Below are 24,305 nucleotides of genomic sequence, written 5' to 3'. Positions count from 1 at the left end.
ATTGTATTTACCTGAATACAGGACTAGGTGCCTCTACCCCAATCAGGATGGGGGAAAAAAGCCCTTCATCTTGTATTTGCATACAATGAAACAACATTAAATAAATTCTTTATCATTAAACTCCTTCCAAAAGCAGCATGCACTCAATAGTGAAAACCAGCTATGAAGTTGATTTAAATACAGCCAGCACTGGGCATAACTATAAAATACGTGGCCTATATTGGGCAACTATGCTGATAGGAACCCTTTTTAAAATAAATTTTATTAAAAACACACTTATCACCCTACACTTACAAAGCATCACATATTGAGCATCCTTGTTTTACCAAGACTTCATATCACAGAAACAACTACATACCAAAAACATACAACTACAAATATTAAACCCTAAAAAAATGTACATTCACTTCCCACAAAAAACAAGCCTTACAGAAATCTTCTTCATACAGAACCTCATGAAAACTGTTACCTCGGTACCTACCTGAAACTCTCCGCCGCTCCTATCAGTCTTCTGTGTTGGTTTAGTGAAACAAGCGTCCTCAGTCCTTTTTCTTCCTTTTCGTCTTCAACACTTCTTCTCTGATCTCTTTCTTGTCCCAGTTAGTGTAGCTTTTCAGTTTATGCAGCCCCAGCTTCAGGCCCTCTCTTCCAGTGAAGGCCAACCCCTTCAACACCCAGAGGTTTCTTACTTTCCATAAATTAGTTAAAACTAGACACATGCTAATAAAGTCCTCAATAACGTTTCCTCTGGTCCCTTTGGTATGAATCAATATAGTACCATCTCCTGTGCTACTGACAGATTTATAATGGTGACTGTCAGAAAGTGGTGGACCCTTTCCCACATCCCCTCTGCATATGAACATTCCCCAAAAATGTCACACCATTTGTTTTTCCCAGCACCTCTGCCTTGTGTACCTTGATGAGCTTGTCAAGTCTCATCTGTGTTGCATTTCTTTCATCAGCAAGATATTTCTTACAACCATCCAAGATAGATCATCCTGTTCACCTTTTTAGTTGTTTATCCACCACTGCTCCCCAGACCTTCTTCACTTGTCCTTCTATGAAGTTTCCCACTGATGCCATCCTGTCTCTCTCCCTTACCACTTTCATCAATTTCTTATGCTTCTTCAGGACCTCCAGTCCTACCCTCCCTTCCTTATTTTATACCTCTGCATAAATCCTTCCATCCTGATGTAATGAATCGGAGGTTGCCATGTCCATGGACTCTTTGAAGAGGTCTGGTATACTCCCCATTTCCTCCAAATTGCAGCTGCATGAAATTGGGTGATATGCACTGCTTCCCCCTCTCCCTCCATTAGTGCCTTGCATATTGTGCTTACATATTTTGCATAGATCAGGGGACAGCAACCTCTAGCATGCACACCGAGCATGGCACGCAAAGCCATTTTGCTCGGCACACCACTGCCAGCCTGAGCTCTAAGCAGCTGCTGCCAACCACGGAGCTGAGGCTGCTGTCAGCAGGCAGCTGGGAGGGTACAAGCCCTGCTGCAAGCAGACCAGGCTCCTTTGGCCAGCTGCAGCTGGGAGGCTGCAAACAGCTGCTCTGGGCTCTGGCATATCGGCACTCTGGCACCTTCCAAGGTAGACATTGTGTTTTTTTTTTCAGCACTCTGGCCAAAAAACATTGCCTATTCCTGGCATAGATGAACAATCCCAAGTCTGACGCCTCCCCTCCTCCCCCCAACATCTCTTGCTTTTTACAGTTCAGCTCTAGCCAAGCTTTCTGTTTTGGAATTCCAGAAAAACATACATATTTCTCTCTGGACTTTTGCTCTCTGCTGCCACATTGGTGGGAATACACAGTCTTAAAAACCACCATTTTTTCAACAAAAGATAGTGTCCTTCCAGACCATAAACAAAATATTTGCCATAACCTTACTGTTACCTTTTCCCGTGCTGTATTACTTTTCCCCTCAGCATCCATTGGGATCCATAGCATTTTCTCTTTTTTTTTCTTTGAAGGCCCAAATTCTTCAAGTCCCTCCAGCTTCCTACTCCCGTTTTCAATCTATTTAGTTTAGGCCCCATTGCTTCTGCATACTCTGTTGTATGCTTTAGCACCCTTTCCATTGAAACGATGTCTCTATTACATTTAAAGCTTCCATGTATAATACACATTTTACCTTTCTCCTTCCTTGTATCTTTACTCTTCTTAGACCTTGTCTTTTCTTATTCTTTGTGTTAACAGTCCCATGCCACACACACGTCTCGCCCCATATGAATTTTAAAAGCCCCCACTTAGGTGCACTTAATTTGGACTTGACTTTCTGCTTCTCTACATAATAGCTATATTCAACATATATATTTCTCTGGGAACCCCATTTTTCCTAGCACCTTGAATATGTAAATATGGTCTGCTCTGTCATATGCTTTTTCTAAATCTAGGTTTGTTATAACTGTGTTTGTTTTCCTCACACTGATCGTTTCGGAGATCTTTTTACCTAGTACTGCACATAACTTGGTCTTCATGTATTATTTCCTGGAGGTTTTCCTCATCCTGGCCATTAATTTATAGCCCATATTAAGAAGTTTAACAGGTCCTCAGTTTTTAAGGGGTCTTCTCCCTTTTCTTGATGAGTAGGATCACAATGCCTCTTGTAAAATGCTTCCCTGCATCTCCTGTTTCCTCAAACTGTCCCTTCCTACCAATTCCCCAAACTTCTCATAACATTCCACAGGCAGACTTCTAGTGATTTCCCTCTTTTGAAGGTTTTTAAGCACTCCTCCACTTCCTTTGAACTTATTCTTTCTTCCATCTTCTTTTCTTCCTCCCCCTCTACTTTCTCTTCAGTCTCTTCCAAGAAATGCTCCATCTCCTTTCTGCCTCTTTCTTTCTTCTGGTATAGCTCTTCATAAAATCTTCTCATCACCTCCAACATCTCCTCCTACTTTTCCACCCAGGCACCACCTTCTTTCCACACTGCATACAGTTCTCCTTTTGGTGCCTTCACTCTGGCCAAAAAGTATTGGGACTTTTCTGTCACCCAAGGTGCTTGTACTAAAACATTTTCTGTCTTGTGCTGCATTTAAACCAAGTTTCTAACTCTTCCCTTGTTTCTTCTAGCTCTTCTTGTACTTGTCTTTCTTCTGCACTTCCTTTAGCAGCTTCTGTATATTTATTTTCAGCTCTCTTAGGTCTTTTGTTCTTTACCCCTTGCATCTTCAGCCTTCTTTACTGAAGAATTCTCCTGTCATCTTCTTCACCATCATCCACAATTCTATGTGTTAGGGTGACAGTATTTGGATCTTGGGGAGCATTGGATTTGCAGCTGAATAAAAGGCTATAACCTGTGGCCCAGCAAAGCTGCTAACCACAAGGCAGAATGGTATGTTAAGCATCTTGCAAGGTTACTTTTAGGCAAGCATTTTCCTAACAATGTAGGAGTGTTGTAAGGTGTGTGTGTGTGTAATATATATATATATATATAGAGAGAGAGAGAGAGAGAGCTTATTGTGTAAGAAGAACAGGATGCAGACCACCAGCTATCGCTGGGAGATAAAGCAGAAGCAAGACCTTGCTGATGGTGAAGAAATCAGCAAGAAGCCACAAGTGACTGAAAGAAGCTGGGGTCAGAGTCTTAGGCATGCACTCATAGCAAAAAGACATGTAAATAAGTGAAATGCATAGGCAATTCCATGCTAATGAAACAAACAGTAAACAGAGGCAGAGCTTAAGATGGGAAGGACTAAGGTGGAACAATGGAGGGGAATATGTTAATGAGCATAAACCAAGGTGTATAAATATGGAGTGAACTAATGTTCACAGCAGCTCCCTGGTTTGTTGAAGCTGGCCTGAAGCTGTCTCCGTTTTGAATAAAGCTGTTGACATGCAATGTGTGCAAGTGATACGTACTTCAATCCATTGTCTCCCTAGTCATTGCGCATTGCGTGGAGTTGGGGTCTAACACTCTGGTACTCCCAAAATATTTCTTTCATGGTTGTAACCCTCCATACGGTCTCATTTAGCCTGACATCTCTTCATCTTGTAACAGCCACACATTTAACTTCCACAGTCCCATCCCTCTCATGAGGCTTTACCAAAACTTATTTCCATCTTCGGCATCCAGTGATCACTAAAAGCCACATATATAATTTCTTCCTTATCCCTGTTTCTTTTGATACAAACACAAAGTCAGTTCTTGATTGTTCCTTTCTACCAGGGTCTGTTTTAGTGAAAACTTCCTCTCCTGCCCACACATCTCTTAGCAACTCTTTTTTTTTTTTATTATATTTGTTAACAGTCCACATGAGCTGTCTAAAAATCCCTTTCCTCCTTCCCCTGTTCTGTCTCCTATTTAGATTATCCAACTGAAATCTCACAATGTTATCTGTGGTCTTCCTCTTACCATGTAAACCTCTAGCTTCCTATGCAGCGTATTCCTTCCCTGTCTCTCTGGTGGTGCATACACACCGAAAATTTCTAATTCTGTTCCCTCAACTATCATTTGTTGCAATCTGCCACTGATGAATTCTTCTACCTGCTTTGCAATCAGCTCTGGGTTCTTGAATAATAGTGCTACACCTGCTATGTCATTCTTATTTGTTCCTGACCTCCAGAATGGTCCCCGTCTCCACCTTTTCTTGAAGCATTTATAATCCCTCTCAATCACATTCTTGTAGGCAGATTGTGTCTGCCCTTACTTGGTTCAAAATTGATTCAACCTGTTCCCATCTTTTCCTTTGTAAGATACTTTTGATGTCAAGCAAAAGTATTGTCAATGTTTTAAATGAGTGTACTTGTCCTTTAAGGTTTGTCCATGCTTGCTCTGAGCTGAATTCACTGGTCTCTTTAAGATTTGTCTGTGCCAGTCCTCGGACTGGTCAACTCTTCCCCCTTCCTCAATCCCATTTCTGTAGTCTTTGCAAGGTACTGGATTGCTTTCACATTTAGGAAGGCTTGCATATTCCTGTCCCTCTCCCCACCCCTGTTGCTTTCTACTTTCTGGTTGCCACTTTGGGATGAAGCCCAGAGGCAGTAGCAGCCAGAAACTGGTCTCTAGCTCTTCCTCTGACTCGGGTTTCTTTCTCCTGGTCTTGAATCCCCATGTTTTCTTTGTCTTCCTGGCTTGTTTCTCTTGTTCTTTCTCTTGTTCCATTTCCAGTTTTGTTGTCTGTAGGATGTCCTTCTTTTTTCCGCACCACCACCTCCATGTCTGAGCTATTTGCTGTTCCCACCTTCCTTTCCATCCTGCTTTCTATCTCCTCCTTTGCTGCCTCAATCACAGAAATTTTGCCTCCTTCCTCTGTTTCTCCTTCCTATGGGGTTTCTCCCACTATTTTTACCTTAGTCTCCAACCCCTCTCACCTCCGCTCTCCTCCTCTGGGTTTTGCTGTTCCTCAGGAGGGGTCTGACTATACTTGCGAAGACTTTGGGTATGGGAGTTTATACATATACTCTGGGAGTTGGGGGGGGAGGGAGGTGGGAGAAGGGTTCAATTACAGTGGCTCTGAGATGTACTCTTGGATGTCCTTTTCCATCCATCTTTCTATGTCTTCTCCCTCTAGTAAATCTGTGTCCATTTGAACTATAATCACTCTTTCTCTTGACTTTTTTCCTTTGTTACGAACTTTATCCTTCTTAATTCCTCCCTCCCATGTTCCTCTACATATTTCTTTCAAAAGTTCTCATATTCTTCTCCATCCCAGTAAGTCAATTCCCAAGTCTTTTGGTTCAAGAAAGCAATCAGGCTGTGAGATGCTCCATCTGCAGCTCCAAAATCTCAAACAGTATTTTTTCCAGGAAATCATATTTGTTCGTTGTCAATCCCATGTGCCTTCCATCACTGGTTGAAGTTGCCTTTATGACAGCCTCCACTCCTTTCCAGCATCTCTCAATGACTCTTCCATGTTTTCCTGCCATGCCATGCCTGGTGGACTGGCCTGCCATTGTGCTCCCACTGCTCTCTGCTTCTCACCCAGCATACCTTGTGCTGCTGTTCTTGCTCTCCTCTGCTTCTGTCTTTTTTTCTGGCTTCATCACTCTCATTGTTGCTGCCCGTACCATTGCTCTCACCGTCACCTTTTTTTTTCTCCTTTTCTTCTCCAACTTTGTCCCCTCTCCGTCTGTCTCCAGAGCTTCATTTCTGTTCTTCAACTCTTTCCATCTCATGCCTCATGCTTACTTGGCACTTCTGCCACTGTTTTGAGCTTTGGGTCTCCTTCCTCCACTTCTCATATCCTGAAACTGTGTTGATCCCTTTCTCTGCCTCTAAGGCATTGATCAGGTTTTCAATGCTGATGGGAACCTTTATTTACAGACATATTTTTTTTCCTTAAATAAAGGGGCAGGGGTGTAGCTCTCTATGTGAAGGAGAGCTATACAAGATGAGATTGGCACCCAAGGAGGACAACTGGAGACACTTTGTGTTAGAATATGAGGAGAACGTGGTGAAGGGGATACAATGGTAGGAGTTAGGAGTCTACTACAGACCTCCAAATCAGGAACAAGAGCTAGACCAAGAATTCACCAGGGAGCTGGCCGAGGCTGCATGCTCTTGGTGCATGGTTGTCATGAGAGAGTTCCACTTCCTGGACATCTCATGGGATGAGCACTCAGCCAAATCCAATCAGTCTCAAAGCTTCCTTACATGCGTGGATGAGCTGTACCTGTCTCAAGAAGTTTATGGGTTGACCAGAGGTAAGGCACTGTTGGACCTGGTACTGGCCAAAGGATCTAATCAGTGACCTAAGAATCGAAGGGAAGCTGGGTGACCATGAGTTGATCACTTTCATTATCCATCACAAAGCTGGCAAGTCAGCCAGCAATGCAGTAGTCTTTGACTTCAGGAAAGCTGACTTTTGTAAGTTCAGGAGGCTTGTTCTTGAGGCCCTGAGAGGCCATGATTTCACAGGGAGGGAAGTTCATGTTGAGTGGTTGCTCCTTAAGGAAGTGATCCTAGAAGCACAAGGGGAGTTCATCCCAACCCATAGAAAAGGTGGTAAAAGGGCTCAACAACACCCTTAGCCCAACAGAGAACTCATGGACCTCCTACATCTAAAAAGAGAGCCCTATAAAGGATGGAGAACAGGAAACGCCAGTACAGGGGAGTAGTCTGCACTGATCTGCACCTGCAGGGAGTGAACTAGGAAAGCCAAGGCTGCAACTGAACTCCAACTGGCTACACAAATCAACGACAATAAACAGTCCTTCTTCAGATATGTGGGGAGTTGAAAGAAAAACAAGGGCAACATTTGACCGCTGCTAAACCAGCTGGGGAAGCTGACTACCAACACCCAGGAAAAAGCTAATTGCTTAATTATTATGTGCCTGTCTGGCCTTGAACATCCGGTCATGTGCCACTCAGGCCCAGATGTTTGGTGGTGTTCATCTGTCCGTCCCTGCTGATACGTCGAGTCAGTGTCTCTTCCCGGAGTAGTCTTTCCCCAATCTCTCCCGCCATGACTTTGGATCTTGTTTCAGTGGTTGGTGTTGGATTACCTGGGTTGTCTCGACTATGAGATGGCTATTGGGTGATCTTCTGCGAGGCTCCACCTCCCCTATACCTCGCCCTTATACCCAGCCTTGATGGGTCACACTTATACTCCTGCCCAGGCTCCCGGCTGTTGAGCCCCTGACTCCCTTTTTGTGGCCGAAATGGTCTTCCCTGCCTACGTTGGGGACCGCCTGTGGTCAATTATCTGGTCTATGAGCCTGCCGCCTTCCCCAAAAGCTAGCAACTCTTCCAGAGGCTTAATAATACTTAGAATGCCTGCTCTGCTGTACAACCCCTCCAAAAGTGGGAAACACAAAATCTAAACCAAAACAAAACTGCACATGCAATCTGAGGGACCCCTAAGTCCCCTCCCCCAGGCCCCTTCCTTGGCCTGTCTGCTAATGACATTTACAGACCCTCAGATCTATTTCAGACTCAGTTGGCGGTTGATATCTACTGTAGGCTCCGCCACCATTCTGCTCTCTTGTCGTCCCACCTGGGACTTCTTATGGCCACTTGCGATCCTCCCATGGGCATCTGTCCACCCTTCCCTCACTGTAACCACGCCACACCACAAAGGGCCGTCGTTCTCAGCCTCTCCTGCTGTCCTTGCCTTCCGTCTCCCACCTGGTGTACCTCTTGGGCCTCCGCAGTGCTCTCAACGGTCCCACCTGGTGTAATGCTGTAGATTACACCAGCCTCTGTAGCCCTTGGCCATCGTGATGGATGTCTGCGTCCCTTGGCTCTCTTCTCCTGGTTCCCAGTCCGGAGGAGCCACCCTCAGCTCTGTTCTTTCCCCACGGCAGCCATCAGTCTCTGGCTTGCTGTGTGCTCTGCTGCATTCTTCCCTGCCAGGGGAATCAGCTTCTGGCTCTCGTTGCCCCTGCAGGACCTCCAGAGCGACCGCTCCTGCTGCTGCTCCTGCCAGCGTTGACTCTCCCTCTTCCTTGCCGGCGGCCCCTTTTATCATCGCCAGCTGGCTTCTGTGGCTGATGTCATCTGCCGGTCGTAACTTTATAAAGATGTGGCTGATGCACCGCGCGGGTCCTGCCTCTAGCTCTGCCACGGATCCTGCTGCAGGTAAGCAGTTTTTGTTTTCTTTTCTGTTGTTTTCATTTCTTTCAGTGGGTTCCTGACCCCGGGGCTCTCCCTGGATCTTTGGGGTCTTCCCCTCTGTCCCCGGGACAGATTACGTTGTTGGTTTTTCACCAACCCATAGGGATCACCGTACCTAACATGATGTGGGATGACCAGCATGAGGGAGACTTCTGAGGAAGTATCTTGAGAGGCTGGACCCCCACAAATCAGCTGGTCCAGATAGATTGCACCCAAGAGTGCTAAAGGAACTGGCAGACATCATAGCACAGCCACCGGTAAGGATATTCGAGAAGTTGTAGCGCTTGGGGGGAAGTACCTGAAGATTGTAAGAGGATCAATGTGGTGTACATCTTGAAGAAAGGGAGGAAAGAAGACCTGGGAAACTACAGGCGTATCAGTTTGACTTAATTTTTTTCCAAAATCTTCCCAGGGAATAATCAAAGAAACCATTCTTGATAGGCTAACAGAAGGCAACGTTCTGAGAGATAGCCAACATGAGTGTGTTGCGGGCCATCTTGCCTAACTGACCTCACTTCCTCCTATGACCAGGTGACATATCCACCTGGACAAAAGGGAAGAGGTTGATATAATATATTTGGACTTTTTAAAAGTGTTTGACCTGGTGTCCCATGATGTCCTCATGGAAAAAACTGGGCAACTGCAGCCTCAACTACTCCATAGTCCAATGGCTGGGGAACTGGCTCTGAGGTTGGACCTTGACCATGAGCCACCAATGCAATACCACAGCTGGAAAAGTGAACAAAACTCTGGCTTGCATCTATCAATGCACCTCGAGCAGGACCCAGGATGTCATCCTCCCACTGTACTTGGTGAGGCTGCAGCTGGAGCACTGCATCCAATTCTGGGCTCCATGATTTAGGAAGGATGTAGAGAAACTTGAGAGAGTCCAGAGGTCAGCCACATGGATGATCAGAGGGCAAGAGAACAGGCCTTATGAAGTGGCCTGGGAAGAGAGCTATGGGACTTTTCAGCCTGGAGAAGTGCAGACTCAGGGGTGACTTGGTGGAAGCCTGTAAGTACATAAGGGGTGTGCATCAGGATCTGGGGGAACACCTGTTCACTGGAGCAACCCAAGGGATGACAAGGTCTAAAGGTCACAAACACTTGCAAGACCATTTTAGGCTGGACATAAGGAAAAACTTCTTTACTGTCTGAGGTCCCAAGGCCTGGAGCAGACTCACCCTAGAGGTGGTGCAAGCACCTTCTCTGAACAGTTTTAAGAAACATTTGGATGCTTATCTTACTGGGATCCTTTGACCCTAGCTGACTTCTTGCCCCTTGGGCAGGGGGCTGGACCTAATCATCTTATGAGGTCCTTTCCATCCCTAATGTCTATGAAATCTATTACCTCAGTCAGGGTACTAATGCCTGCCAAGAAAGTGGTTTCCCTATGAAAGTATGAAAACCACCTTAGCAGTCATGGTGTTTTCCCTGCCACGTAAGTATGGGAACTTTTACTTTTTTCATAAAAAATCCTCTTCTTTTGCCACACTGTCTAGTTTAGCTGTATTTTTAAAAAAAATACATTTGTATTAGTAACCATACATGAATATTTATTTCCTTCTGCTCTCCTGGAGGCATTTAATTCCACTGAGTTCCTGTAAATCACAATCTTTTCCTGCAGGACATAGGGCATGCTAAGATTTAAAAGTGTATCGTTCTAATTCTTGACTGTGTGCCTAATGGGGGTTACAAGAACTGCCTCTCTGTTGTGTTGCTTGTGCTGCTTGAGCTGATTAGAAATCAGCAATGGAGAGGAGGAGAAACTACTTGCATACCAATTTATTCTCGAAAGTTTTATTGCTGATGAAATGTCATTTTGAAAAAAGAATATTAAATGTTCAGAAATTATCTGACTTGCTGGGATAGAGGGCAGTGAGTTGCAGCTTTATGGTTTATGCTGAACGGGGTTTCATTCTAATATTGACTTAATATTATTAAGCTAAATTTGGATTGTTCTTATTAATGCACATTTAATTTGTGATCTCAACTGGCCAGGGCAGTGGTATCACTCTTTGCGTAATTTAACCACTTAGCTATTGGAGAATGAGGATGTTTCAGATTTTGATGCCAACCTTTCACAATGAAACTGCAGGCCATGCCACATGAAACATTTAGCATGTGTTAAATGCACTTAAAATTCAAATGTCTGTGAATCTGAGCAGGATAACACATGCTAAGTATACTCTTATCGTATTGTATCACAGCAAAGGTCTGCTTTTTTCCAGCAAGGAGTATCTCCAGTGTATATTAAGTAATATGTGTTGAGCTAATGTTGGACTGCTCCACGGAGGTAATAAAATCAATTCACATCCAATCCTCTGATTGTGGGTCCCAGTCCCAGGACTATACAGAAGTCTGGAATTGGCTCCGTGTGTACCAGGACTGAGACAAATTGTCAGTCCTACCCTGGGACTATACCAGAATCTCCAACCTGCTCCAGTCCTAGGCCACTGACTGGATCCAGTGGCAGGGGCAACAGCCTCTCCGAGGCTCAGCTCCCCATGCCTCTCTCTGTCCACTGCCAGTGGCAGGCATCCAGCTTGGGAGAACGTAGTATAGGCATTACTGTGCAGCTGCTCAGAATATGTACTAACTTTTTATAATGCTTAACATGATTTAAATAAAACATACACTAAGTGTCCCTTGTGACAGGGCCCTTCCTTTGGCAAATCTATTTCGTTTCCATGAAAAGTTTTGTTTTGATAAATCTGTCCAGAGACGAAACATTTTCATCAGAAAATTTCCAGCGGGTTCTTGTCAAAGCCTGTCCTGCAATTACAGGTTTTGAGATCTATTTATACATGGCATACTTGTGAAGGAGAATGGCTTACTTGTGAAGGAGAATGGCTTGTGAATGGAGCTCTCTAAATTGCATGTGTTAATTAGAGAGAGTGCCCCAAAATTGGATTTTAGATTACTCATCTTCTTATTGGTGTATTAAGTTTATATACTCTAGAGACCTTTCTGCTGTAGAACAGTGGAAGTTCACACATGCACCATATGACTAGAGGTGAGAAGTTTCTAGAGGGTTTGAACTCTCAAACTTGATGAAGTCATGACCTACTTTTAAGGTATGGGCATGCACGGTGTATAATGCTAATGCAACTGCCTATCAGTGTCGATATGTTAATTAATAAGGCAGTTATGATAATGTTGCTTGTATTGAATTGAAAGAGTTTGAATTGATTGGTCCTTTTAAGTAGTGCCCAGGTTTGAATTTGATTAGGTATTGTGAAAAGGGCGATGATGGGACCACTGGGTGAGTGACTGGTGGCGTGATTAGAAGGATAAAAGTCCTGTCCTGAGCAGCCAGCAGGGGTTCAGGCCGGGGCTGGGGCTTGCTCTCACTCTGGCTGGACAGTCCTGGCTCTCGGGGAGTGGGAGTTTGGTGAGTGCAGGTTGCTTGCTGTGATCTGGTCATTGGGAAGTTGCAGTTGGGTAAAGTAGCACCCTTCCCCTATTTGAGGTGCTGAGTACCTAAGCAGGGAAAAGCTAGGAATCCTCAGGGACTGTCAGGGGTTTTTTCCTGCTGACTTGGCCTAGGGTGTTCTTGCAGCCATCTGTGGTTTTTGGGTTGTCTGTGAAGTTGCATAGTAGTTAACTGTGTAATGACCAAACTTATTGTAATATGTAGTTGATTGGTTGTGTGACCAGGGACACTGGATTTGGGATGTGTGTTGGGTTATTGCCCTGCTGGGTGTATTTTATTGTGTTGCGGCTCGGGTGTTATGGGAATATTGCATCGGTTAGTTGTTGTGCGGGTTTTGTTGTGTAATACAGCTTATCTTGCTCAACCTACCTGTGTTGTAGTGTATAGCTACTCTTCCTAACTCTGAGTGGAGTCAGGCAGTAGATAAATGCTCAGGAAATTAACTTACTTTAATGCCCTGAACCTGGCTACCTGTGGGTCATACAGAATTAATGTGACCCTCTGGATTAATTAGTTAATTTTCATCCCCATGGGTAGTCCTTCACTACTGTTCAGAGACACTTACTTCCTTGTAGTCATCTTTGGGTTCCCTTTTAGGATGTTGGATGTTTATAGTCCAGTTAAGAGGACCATGTCATCATTAGGCTCTACTGCTTTCTTCCACACTCGCTGTAAGATGCAGGCAATCTCATACATAGGACATCTATGTCATCGTCTTTGCTGGTATCTGGGAATTTTGTCTAGTTGGGAAGACTAGCCAGCCTGTAAATAGGGTGAGACTTGGTTCCTGATACTCATGGTGGTTTTCATGTTCTCTTAACATGTTAAAAAATAAACAGAGGTTAAATACTTTTAGATGTAACAAGTTGTCTGATTACTTGTCATCAGTCAGATTGGCCTTTGATATTGCCCAAATCATTCTTAACTTTTTCACACTGGAGCACATATCTGAACTGGCTTTTTTGCAAAATCCAGGTATCTGGGTCAGTAGATGAAATAATTCTCTGATGTCTTCTTTCCATCCTGGAGAAGGAAAATGTTCACTGCCACCGTTTCTATATAAACTATAGACAGTAACGGCACATGGGACACAGATGCACTTTGCGGCACCTTGGAGGCTTTTGAGGCTTTGCAAAATGCACTCTGGCCTGCACGTATGATTTGGTTCTCCAAATTTAGATACCTGGAAATCTCAGTATAAAAAAAGAAGCATGCAGAAAAAAAGCAGCGCAGTGCACATGGAAGCAGCATGTGCCGTCCAAAACTAGAGTCTGGCTGACCAGAGCCGTGCTCCAACCGCAGGTCAGTCTCTGCAGGCTTGGACTTCCACTACTGCAGCCCCGGGAGGACCCCAAGGCTGCTGGGGCTAGCCTAAGCAAGTTTTATTCTCCCAGCTCAGCCAAGGTGTACGTTCAAGAGGAGGGCAGAGAAAGCACTTCAGGGACGTCCTCAAGGCCAACTTAAAAAAAAAAATGCAATATTGATGTCAACTTGTGGGAGACTGTCACCCAGAACCATCCCAAAAGGAAGAAGAGTCTGCTGTAGGGATCTCAGTACTTTTAAACCTCACAGCAACAACAGAACATCGAAAATTGGGAACACCAAAAACAGTGTCACAGACCAATTAAAAAATCCAATGCCCCGCATCCCACACGAAAACATATGTCTGAGCTGCGGTAGAGTCTGTCAATCCCTGATAGGCTTCATCAGCCATCTTCAGACACACAGATAAGACAATCATGGAAGACTCATCCTCAACTACAAGGAATTGCCAAAGAAGATGTCTTTACCACCTCCTAAGGGAAACTGGGAATGCTGCTGAGTAATAAGGCTCTTCCATTTGCACATGATCTGTACATGCCTTAGCTTGCAAGCTTGTGTGAAGGTGCCTACTTGGCACTATGCCTGTTTTGTTCTGGAGGTGCTGTAGACATTCCCAAAGTTTGGAAGCCACCCTGTTTTGGAGCTAGTGCTCTTCCATTCCAACCTGGGATCTCTGACTACTCCATTCCTGTTTTATTAGGGAACTGTAGGTACTGTTTTTGTCACTCTCCACTCAGTGTCACCTTGGAGCCCAGAAATGCTCTTCTGGTTCAGGAACTGCTAGATCTATATTAAGCTGCTCCCCATTCTCTTTGATGGCACTCTCTCATGTACATTCACCCCCATGAAATATTTCTCTTTTGAGATGCTCTTAATACCCAGTCAAATGGTTTCTTCATGACAATCTGGTTGCATTTCTTGGGATGGCTGCCAAAGGGTCTTAGTAGGTTCTGTGCCAAGGAAGTGCCAGTATGTGGTACTGAAATTTCAGTTTTCCACACTAAATTGCTTTATAAAAAAAATAGTTTAATCAGAGTCTTGATTTGCTGCTGCCATAGTTCTGAGATGCAAAAACATGTGTAAAGGATAAAGTTGCCTATTAGTTGTGGAGATCAATCTTTTGAATGGCCAACTTTTGTTATCAACAGCCAGGGCTTGCTGCGTCTATTAAAGAAGAAAAAGTCCCTGTCATAAAAATGTTCTTGTTCTATGTGGTATCCAAGTATACAGTGTTTGTTGAGATAAGAATCTAACTTACTGTTTCCTGAAATTGTTTCCTTTTCTTAATAAAAATCTCCCAAGCTCTCTCTTTTTTTTTTTTTTTTTTTTAACCATATCTGTTTACTCTAATCTAATTCTATCTAGCATATGATGTGCTTTAATCAAGTATTACATTTCAGCTGTGTTGTTCAAATTTAAGAAAAGCATCCTCAAAACACCCTTAAATTTGGTAAGTAATAGTTTCCCTACCCATAAACTTGGAATACTAAATTACAGATTTAGTAATTTTTTCCAAAATTAGCCTCTTAAATTGAGCACATTTTTATGTCCCTAAGTTTGAGATATTTAGAGACAGATTTACAAAGATATTTAGATACATAAAGATTCAGGTAGGCATCCAGTGTGACTTTTTTCCCCTCAGAAGTTCGTAAGCAAGCTTTCCATGTGAGGTACTTTTGTACATCTCTCCAAGCATTTACTTGAATCTTTAGGTACCTATATATCTTTTTGTATTGGGCCTTTGATGCATAGGGCTGTCTCTTATAACTTCAGTTAAAATCAACGGTATTTGAAAATCAGACCTGTGAATTTCCGAGTAGGTATCCTAAACCAGGTGCTCAGCATCAGGACCCACTTTTTTCAAAATGTAAAACTACCATTTGCCTGAGGTCATGCAAAGATACTTAATACAAAGAATGGGATTAGAATTAAGGAAGTCAGGGCTTTCAAACTAAATGGATGCACTGGAAAAGGTCTGGCTGGAATCATTCTGATTCTCCTGATCTTTTAGAGACAAGTTCTTGCAAGTTGGTCCGGTGTCTGTGAAATAGAACATGAAAGGTCAGGAGTTCTCAGCTATTCTCTGTTCCGTGTAACTTGATTGAAATGTTCTTCACAGATTTTGCTCAGAATGGAAAGTTATATGGGATATTGGTGTAATAATATTTTAAGCTTCAGTTGACTTTAGATTAAAGCTGTAAAAAACTTTAAAGAGACATACTCTACAAGATTAAAACGGTAAAAACTTTAAAGACATACCTACAAGTAACTTCTGAGAGGCAGGGGAAAAAAACTTCTTCAGAACAAAAGGGTTCAACATCTTGTTTGAAATGATGCTGCTTCTGCTTGAAATTGTATTCTCGATTTAAGGAACCTGCCACAGTTGAAAAAACTAAGTTATCGATATTACATACACAGAGAATCGGGAGCAAGATTCCTAGTTAAGGAATGGCCCTGGAAACAAGACAATGAGCTATTCACCATTTTTTTACCCTCTAACTGCAGACTTTGGTTTCTGTCCTGGAGAAGGAAAATGTTCACTGCCACCACAGAGCAAAAAATAAGGTTCTACAGAAATGGCTAGATTAATCAGGGTATTTAATCAGCTGGTCCTGACGATCTCTACCCCAGAGTGCAGAGGGAATTAGCAGAGGTCATTGCGGGACCCATGTCACGGCTTTACGAGCACTTGTGGTGCTCTGGCATGGTGCCAGAGGACTGGAAAAGGGCCAATGTGGTTCCCATTTTCAAAAAAGAGGAAGGAGGACCCAGGAAACTATAGGTCAGTTAGTCTTACCTCAATCCTGGGTAAGCTTTTTGAGAGAATTATCTTGGCGTATGTCCGCGAGGGGCCAGCAGGGGAGATTATGCTTGGTCCTGTCAGACCAACCTGGTAGCCTTCTATGACCAGGTCACCAAATCCTTAGACGCAGGTGTAGCGGTAGACGTAGCCTTTCTGGAATTTAGGAAGGCCTTCGACACCATCTTTCACCCCATTCTCATTAAAAAAAAACTAGGGGACTGTGGTAGTGACCCAATTGATTGTGTGGGTGTCAACAACTGGCTGGAGGGCCGCACCCAGAGAGTGGTGGTGGAAGGGTCTTCTTTGACCTGGAGGGATGTGGGCAGTGGGGACCCCCAGGGCTCGGTCCTCGGGCCTGCACTGTTCAACATCTTCATCAGTGACTTGGACGAGGGGTCAAAAGCACCCTGTTCAAATTCACAGCCAACACTAAGATGTGTTGGGAGGGAAGTGGGCATGCTACAAGGAAGGAATAGGCTGCAATAGGACCTAGACAGGTTATGGGGGTGGGCGGATGAGAACAGGATGGGTTTCAACACTGACAAGTGCAAGGTGATGCACCTTGGGAGGAAGAACCAGCAGCATAGCTACAGGCTGGGGAACTCCCTTCACGTCAGTGCAGAGGCAGAAAAGGATCTTGGAGTCATCATTGATGCCAAGATGAACATGGGCTGGCAGCATGGGGATGCAGTCAGGAAGACCAACTGCACCTTTTGTTATGCATCCACAGATGTGTCTCAGGTAGGTCCAAGGAGGTGATACTCCCTCTCTATGCAACACTGGTCAGGCCACAGCTGGAGTACTGCATCCAGTTCTGGGCTCCGCACTTCGGTAGGGAAGTGGACAACACGGAGAGGGTCCAGTGGAGGGCCAGTCACATGATCAGGGGACAGCAGGGCAGGCCCTATGAGGAGAGGCTACAGGACCTGAACCTCTTCAGCCTCCACAAAAGAAGGCTGAAGGGGGATCTAGTGGCTGTTTACAAACTAGTCAGAGGGGACCAGCAGGCATTGGGAGAGTCCCTGTTCCCCCGAGCACTATCAGGAGTGACTAGAAATAACGGTCACAAGCTGGCAGAGGGTAGATTCAGACTAGACATCAGGAGGCACTACTTCACGGTCAGGGTGGCTAGGATCTGGAACCAACTTCCAAGATAAGTGGTCCTGGCTCCTACCCTGGGGGTCTTTAAGAGGAGGCTAGATGAACACCTTGCCGGGGTCATTTGACCCGAGTGCTATTTCCTGCCATGGCAGGGGGTCAGACTTGATGATCTTCTCAGGTCCCTTCTGGCCCTACCATCTATGAAAGTATGAAATTTCCCGATGGAAACTAAAGTCTGCAGTTAGAGGGTAACAAACGGTGAATAGCTCGTTGTCTTGGTTTCAGGGCCATTCCTTAACTAGGAATCTTGTTCCTGATTCTCTGTGTATGTAATATCAATAACAACTTAGTTTATTCAGCTGTGGCAGTTTCATAGAGATTCATAGAGAAGGGACCTCAATAGATCAAGTTTGATCCCCTGCACAGGCAGGAAAGAGTGCTGTTCAGATGACCCCAGCGAGATGCCTGTCTAAGCTCCTCTTGAATACCCCCAGGGTAGGGGAGAGCACCACCTCCCTTGGGAGCCCATTACAGATTTTGGCCACTCTAACTGTGAAGAAGTTCTTCCTAATATCCAGTCTAAATCTGCTCTCTGCTAGCTTATGGCCATTATTTGTTGTGACCCCCAGGGGCATCTTGGTGAGCAGAGCCTCACCAATTCCCTTCTGTGCCCCCATGATGAATTTATAGGCAGCCACAAGGTTGCCTCTCAACCTTCTCTTGTGGAGGCTGAAGAGGTCCAGGTGCCCTAGTTTCTCCCCGCAGGGCTTGGCCTGCAAGCCCTTAACCATACGAGTGGCCCTTCTCTGGACCCTCTCCAGGCTATCCCCATCCCTCTCGAAGTGTGGCACCCAAAACTACACGCAGTATTCCAACTTCGGTCTGACCAGTGCCTGATAAAGGGGAAATATCATCTCCTTGGTTCTGTTTGTCATGCATCTGCTGATGCATGATAAAATGCAGTTAGCTTTGCTGATGACTTCCTCACACTGATGACTCATGTTCATCTTGGAATCCACTAGGACTCTGAGATCCCTTTCTGCTTCTGTGCTACTGAGCAGGTCATTTCCTAGGCGATAGGTGTGCTGGACATTTTGCCTCCCTAGGTGCAGCACTTTGCATTTCTCCTTGTTAAATTGCATTCTATTGTTTTCTGAGCATTTGTCCAACCTGTCCAAGTCTGCCTGTAGTTGTTCCCTGCCCTCTGGTGTGTCTACTTCTCCCCACAGTTTTGTATCATCCGCAAACTTGGATGAGGGAGTGAAGTGTACTCTGTCCAAGTCACTGATGAAGACATTGAAGAGTATCGGTCCAAGGACCGAGCCCTGAGAGACCCCACTGCCCACATCCTTCCAGGTCAATACTGACCCATCCACTACTGCTCTCTGGGTATGACCCTCTAGCCAATTTGCTACCCCCCAGACTGTGTAATCATCCAAGTCACAGCCTCTTAATTTGTTCACCAGTATGGGGTGAGATACCATATCAAAGACCTTCCTGAAGTCTAAGTAAATGATATCTACCCCTACTCCTGCATCCAGGTGTTTTGTAACCTCATCATAAAAAGAGACTAGATTAGTCAGGCATGATCTACCTGCTATGAACCCATGCTGGTTTCCCCTCAGTATAATTTTTTTCCTGCTGGGTTCTCACATATGAGCCTTAATAATCTTTTTGAAGACTTTTTGCCAAAGATGGAGGTGAGACCGACTGGCCTATAGTTGCCTGGATCCTTCTTCCTCCCCTTCTTGAAAATAGAGACTACAGTGGCCCTTTTCCAGTCCTCTGGGACCTGTCCTGTGTGCCATGAGTGCTCAGATATTCTTGCCAGTGGCTGTGCAATGACATCAGCCAGTGCCTTCAGTACTCTTGGATGGAGCTCATCTGGGCCTGCTGCCAGTCCTTCCAAGCGACTCTGCACCATCTCGGGGTCAACGTCTGGTAATCTGGCGCCCTGCTGTTGCCTCTCTACAATCCCATTGTGAGACTCGTCTTGCCCCTCATTTAGAAACACTGAGGCAAAGAACTCATTGAGGAGTTCAGCCTTGTCCCCCCTGTCTGTCACCAGTTGCTTTTGCCCATTCAGTAGTGGTCCTATACCGCCCTGGGCCATCCTTTTACTCCATATATATCTGAAAAACAATTTTTTGTTATCCTTAACTTGGGATGCTATCCTCGGCTCCATGGTAGCTTTGGCCTTTCTAACTGCCTCCCTACAACTGCGAGCTGAGGAGGTATATTCTTCTTTAGTAGTCTCCTTGAATCTAGAATACAATTTCCATCAGGAAATGCCCCGATTAATCTATCCATTTCTGTAGAATCTTATTTTTTTGCTTTTGCTTCAAATAATAGTAACATTTTGAGTACTCTGCTCTGTGTATAACGTGGAAAGCATTTTGGAAACATTACTTAACTCAGAGCAGTGAGGTAGTGTAACAGGCAAGGACCCCAGGGGTGACTGTGATGTCCCTTGATGGTCACCCTGCTCCTGTTATGTCCTTGGTCCCTTAAGCATTCTCTCCTCCTCACCAGCGATGCCTTAATGGAAATAAGTACTTAGAAAATGGAGGCTGCCTTTGGGATCCTTGAGTGAAATCTCATCTACTCCTGAGCTTAGGCCTCATTACTCAGTGCCTTAAGGGCTTATTATGTGGCTCCAACCATCCCTTACACCATGCCCATGCCTCTATCATGTCCATCATTAGCTCCTGTAGGCCATGGCCTCAGTCTCTGTGACTGAGTCTCCCTGCCCAGGCACTATGAGCGCAGCTACTCCTGGTGTGGCTTCCAGGCCTGCCTTCTGTACCCAGGCACTTTGCCTCTCATGGTTACTCCCAGAGGCAGCATCTCAGCCTGCATTCGACACTTGGGCACTTCACCTATGTGGGCTACACCCAGGCACCATGTTCTGCCCTCTCAGGCTTCTATCTTCACCCCCCCATAGGCTTCAGGCCCCCATCTCTGGGTCTGAGCCACCACTGGAGCCTTGCCCCACTCCTGTTTGCCCCAGCATGCTGAGGTAGTGTGCTGGAGCAGCAGGGGCATGGGGCAGCCATTCAGATGCTCTGGCTGGGTGCCAGAGTCTCTCCTTGGAGGATCCAGCTTCCGGTTGCCTCTGGGCTTGCTCCAGGAGCATGCCCTGTGTTGCTTTTTCCCAGTGTTTTTTGTTTGTTTGTTTTGGTTTTTTGATGCTGGTATTTCCTGGTATCAAAATTAGAGTCTGTGCTGCATAGGAACATTTTTTTCATTCATAGCGTGCCTCTAGCAGTGTCTCAAACTGCTTTGAGATGCCACAATGGGCACATGCTTGCTTGTCTGAATGCGGCCCTGAAGTCCACATTTGCAACGTAGGAAGTGGACTGGTAATGTATGGCCTGGCATGGGCTCAAGAGGGAGAACATGTTACTTTACCTTTGACTTCATAGAGATTTTTTTTCAAAAAGGTAACCCAGCCTGGGGATGTTCTCTGTTCTGTTAAACTTCTGCCAGGATGAAAAGCTCATTTCTATGGATGGATGCCTCTAGGGCTCCCTTTGAGCTATGCTACCACAGAACTGGGTACTGCAGGGATAGTGGAAACTGATGGAAAAAATTGGGCATATTTATAGTGATAAGCATGATGGCGGGGTCACTTTTAAACCCAATCTGTCCCAAACTGATTCCTATGGATCCTCCAGGCCTCTGGGCTTGGCTTATTGTATGAAGGCAGCCCATCACCCAGCAGAATGACTAGTGGGTAGGGAGGAACTGAAAGGACTTTTTGTGGAGAATTCTCTTTGCCCCACTTCCTTTAGGTAGGGCTGTACCATGAGTTAGTCTTATCTTAATGTCTAATTAACTCTGGAGTCTGTGTCTAATGAAGAATGTAAGCAGAAACAATCTACTTTAGCCTGGCCTCTATTTCTGCTTCTTGAGTATATTAATAATTTCCATGAATAATTATGTAGGTATATTCATGGCTGCTTACATACATAAAAATATAAAAATAAAACTGGTTCTTTATTTTAAATTCGGCCTGCTCCCATGCTAAGCCCAGCCCATGTCCAGAAGAGGCACTGCATTATTTGGACTTGGATCACCCGATGTCTGTATAGATTGGGTGCTTTAGCAAGGTTTTTTAGGTGCTTTTATTTAATAGCTGATTGAGTTAACTTTAGATAAAAGTTGCTACAGGTGCTACAGAAGCAGGTTGAATTAATATGCTTCTTCCAGTAAAGCCTCCCCCCTTTTTAAGTCTGTAAGCAGATATTGTGGATTAAGAACTAAATCTTGCCTGTATCAGCATCACTGTTTGACTTAATATATGGGGCATATAGGGGTAGAGTTGATTCCCTCCACTGTGACAACTCTTCTTACTCTTAGGGCCAAATTATCAGTTTAACTTTAAACAACTGCCATAGTTAGGCTTCACAGCCATCGTATCTTTTTTTTCTTTCCCTTTCTATCAGTCTTCTCACTTCCCCTATTCAAATCTGCATGCCTCCCCTAACATCTTCCCTAACTTCCATATCTTTTAATTACGCTAACATAACTGCTTTCAAAGAATTTACCAGCTGAGGCTCTGGTCTGTACTGTTTCAAATAACTATGGAAAAAGATATTGTGCAAAATTATTGCCACAATATTTCTGAAAGAGAAGGCAATAGTCAAATTATAGTAGATGCCCTTATCTGCAAACCAAAATGACTTGTATGTCAAAGATATATTAATTGAGGACTTGGCCTAGACTTAAAAACAACCTATAGTAAAGGCCCTTGATCTTACTGCAGTGTGAATGATGACCAAATCCAATTGAGCATAGTTTTTAAATCCATGTTTGCCTATAAGGTTTACAGTGCATTAAGATTTGTTAGTGTGACTAAAAATGCTGGGACCAACTTCCTGAGACTTCAGTTTCTCAGAATTACAGCCCTGGTTATTTCAAAACTTATTGCCAGAAAGTTTATTATCATTCTTTCCCTGTGGTTAAATAATCATTCAGTTGGAAGTAAGAGTGCTAGTGAGTTTATTGCAGAAAGATTGGCATAAACCTTCTTTAAATAATCATTTCCTCATACATTGTAATCTAACTCTTCATTCTTCAGTGCCAAATAAGTTGAAAACATATACTTCTCTAGGCTGCAACTTTCTTGACTGACCTCAACAATAGGCCTTACATTGAGAGATTATGGGTTGATTTACTCTCTAGCACAGGTCCTTTTAAATTAACAGTACTTCACAAGCATGAATAATAATGCAAAGATCTCTGCTACTGTGTAGTTAGGCCTTAGAGAAAACTATTCATTATCACACAGAGCACCAAGGTTGGATGCAGTGGGTAGAGTAGGACACGCACCTTTTTGCGGGTATATGTTTGATCAAACCAAAGAGACTTCACAGAACTGTGTACATGGGAGCTTTATTTTATTTTATTTTTTTCAAATTGAGGGCAGTAAAGGGGTGAATTCCTATTTCCACCACCCATTTTTAAGGACTCATTTGAATGAATCACATCCTTAACCATATTTATGAGAAAAGATCAGAGAGTGTGCTATAATCTTCAAATGAGTTTTACAGGCTACAAAACAGAAGTGGATGCCTCCCATTGACTATCATTAACCATCTTACCTGCTTTTGACTATATCTTCCTATTTCTGCCTCTGGATGCAGAAGGACTTGTCCATGGCACTGAACTCAAAGGTCTCATTTTAGATCTGTAAGGAGGGAACAGCTGTGATAGCTTAGGAAAAAATGTATTTTTTTAATATTCTTGCAGATCTGAAACTTGTTTCTACATAGTTTGTTGCCTCTGGCTGTGGTTTGTACTTGGTCTCACCTCTGTCCTACTTTCTACTGTTTCATATCACTCTTCTCTGGGAGTTTTGATTCTCATTAGAACTGCTTGACAAAAGTTGAGGGGAAGGGAAAGGACTTTGATTGTTGTCACATTCTGTCAATTTTTTTTTTTTTTCATATTTGGAAACTTCAGTTAAAACACTGTCACAGTCTTGCTTCCCAGCCATCTTGTTTCCTTCTTCTTTCCTTTTCCATTTCTACTAACCTTTCTTTATCTCTTCATTTCAAAAGGGCCGGGTCTCTAACTGGAATAGACACAGTTTTGAAATTTTGACTTTTCATTGGATGGGACAGATGTTTTCAAACCAGTCAGTAACTTATAAAGACTAACTAAGAAAGCCTATGCACCCCTAAGTGCAATGCAAGTCCCATCTGGGAACAAAAATGGAGTGTGGTTGGGGTGGCCATTATGGTGGAATTCTGATTCACACATGTGCTTTGGTGTTCCAGTAATAGCGACTTTTGGGAGCTTGGATATCACAGGATTGTTAAGCACTGGTAGTCTTTTATTTGTGTGTGGGGTGGGAACCAAGATAGAGCTGGAAAAGTTTTTTGAGGATGAATAGTTTATTTGTTGAAAAAAACTATACTTTATCTTTTTTTTCCATACAACAATACACCCTTTTCCCAAAAAACAGCTACTGGAAATTGGAGTGCACAAATAAAATATATGAAGAAATATGATAAGAACAATTTCTGGTGCTTACTGGGCAAAAATGGAAGTAAAGTCTATAGATAAAATTACTGGCTCCCCAGAGGGAACCAGCAGTTTTTAGGGTGCTGCAGCAGTGCTCTGGGGTAGGGAAGTGGGGAGAGGGGTCAGCTGTTCTTGATCACCTTGTTCTTTCCTAGGTTCTTTACAAAGGAATCCTTGAGGACCTGCTTCAAGATTTTTCCAGGTATTGAGGTCAGACTGACTGGTCTGTAATTTCCCAGATGCTCCTTCCTAACTTTTTAAAAGCTGGGCACTATATTTGCACTTTTCCAATCATCTTGGACCTCACCTAGCTTTCAGGAATCCTCAAAGAGGATAGCCAATGGCTCCAAAATTACCTCAGCCGATTCCTCCAGCACCTTAGGGTACATTCCATCTGTCCCTGCTAAATTAAAAGCATCTAGCTTCTCTAAGTAATCCCTAAAACCACACTTGTCATCTACTAGCTGATCCTATTTAAGAAGATTCAAGTTAAAAAAAAAAAAAAAAAAAAAAAAAAAAAAAAAAAAAAAAAAAAAAAAAA

The sequence above is a fragment of the Crocodylus porosus genome, unplaced genomic scaffold, assembly GCF_001723895.1.
Source record: "Crocodylus porosus isolate Cpor-Errol unplaced genomic scaffold, CroPor_comp1, whole genome shotgun sequence".
NCBI lineage: Eukaryota > Metazoa > Chordata > Crocodylia > Crocodylidae > Crocodylus > Crocodylus porosus.
Note: the sequence above shows the minus strand (reverse complement) of the source record.